Source organism: Molothrus aeneus, chromosome 1 (genome assembly GCF_037042795.1).
Source record: "Molothrus aeneus isolate 106 chromosome 1, BPBGC_Maene_1.0, whole genome shotgun sequence".
Classification (NCBI taxonomy): Eukaryota; Metazoa; Chordata; class Aves; order Passeriformes; family Icteridae; genus Molothrus; species Molothrus aeneus.
Window position 1 is genome coordinate 57,139,182 of NC_089646.1, and position 1,701 is coordinate 57,140,882.

General features: G+C 38.2%; 1 long non-coding RNA gene across 1 annotated transcript; it reads right to left on the reverse strand.

Annotated features, from left to right (window-relative positions):
- Positions 1-460: 460 nt before the first annotated feature.
- On the reverse strand, positions 461-1,455 carry LOC136553380 (uncharacterized). The gene is made up of 2 exons (XR_010783147.1): positions 1,316-1,455; positions 461-1,070 (listed from the first exon to the last, which is right to left on the reverse strand). It is a non-coding gene; the product is annotated as an uncharacterized lncRNA (long non-coding RNA).
- Positions 1,456-1,701: the final 246 nt, after the last annotated feature.

Consider the following 1,701-nt stretch of genomic DNA (forward strand, 5'->3'; position numbering starts at 1 on the left):
GCAGCCCAACAGTTTGCAGAGGCTGGCTTCGCTTGACTTGAGAACTTAATTTGAAATATTTTCTGGATGACAATTGGAAAGCACAGATATAGGTGACACACTAAAGATCAGTAGCTTGAATTTAGGATGTTACAAAAAAGGAAACTTGGAGCTTGTAATATTCAATTGATCAAACAATACAGGCTGCTAAATATAAAGAAAATTTGTGATGATGTTACAAAGAAAGAGACACCATAAAGAGGAGCTTGACTTCCAATCCTGTGTGAAAAGCATTAGTAGAGGCAGATCTCACTGTGTTCTTCTAGGTTTGTATGTAAAAATCTTACTCTTTCCTCTTAGAATTTATTTGCTTTTCAGATGGATAGATTGAGCTATTTTCATCCATTCGCAGCAGGGTAGCTAATTTGTTAACATGGCAGGAGGGATGGAGAAAAAATAAACAAAAGCAGAAAACCAGAAGCACTTTTTAAAATAAACAATATTTATTTGTCCTAATAATGCCAGTGTAGTTGCAATAAAATGCATCAAAAGAACTACAACAAACAGAAGAATAGATAACATGACATTCCTTTTCTCATTAAATCCTCAAGGTTACTGTGAATATTTTCAGCTAGATTCTGTTCCATGTTTTATCTGGTTGTCAACTCTCTTCAAGTTAACAGCTGAGTGAGGAACCACACATAACTACTCTCAACCCAGACCTATAAAACAAGCAAAAAATGGTTGTATTCATCTGCTTTTCTTGCTTTCAGTTCTGGGACCAGCTATTCTGAAAAGACAGAAGCTGCAGAATCAAGGGGAGAAAATCCTCATCCTCCCTGATAGGGAAGCACCCATGGTGGTCAGCAGCCAGTGCATCTGCAGAATAACATCCAAGAGAGGCCAGGAAACAGGAGATGCACAGTGTCGTCCTGCTTGTGGGCTCCTTGCTGCTGGGAGAAGGTTGACTAGATCAGGGCTCTTTGAAGATGATTTCTTGTGAAATTTTTCATCATCTTGAAGTTGCTTCTGTTTTAGAGAACTGAAATTGAGTCTTCTTCCTCCATCATCACAATATTTTAGTTTTTAATCTAGGGAAATTAAAAGGTTTAGTGTTTGTTTTAATAGGAGTGCAATAGTAACAGTTATCAAAACAAAGTCTTTTCCTAGGAAGAGAATATTGTTCCAAAAAACCCTCAAAACCTTCTCCACCAAGGAACAAACTACTGCTACAATAAGATTAGGCAAATGACCATCACCGAGGCAGAGAACCACAGAGCTGCATGTTCTCCCCTTCTCACCATCATAATTGTTTCTCAAACTACCCATCTCTTACCTTCAGCAGCAGGAAAATAACTCAGCCTTAAATTGTTGCATTATATCATTATAGACAGAAACTTTACTGTTAGTGGCATAAATACAGGAGATGCATAGGCAGATCAAATGCAGGCAGTGTACAGACTGCTTCTCAATAACTCAAAGCAAATCTCTTGAGAATGGAGTTATGCAGGCCTGCACTATTCATTGTTTTGATTTGCACAGAGAATGGACAGCCATAGCAACCACCAAACTTGGAAAAATGCCACTTTCAAATATCCTTTACCCCATCTGGACCTCTATTTTGTGCTCTCACATCATCGAAGATCAGGTTTTTTTGTGGAGTACCACTTGCTCTTGAAGTTACTTAACCACAGTATATCCTATCAAAAATCAGCTGTGCAT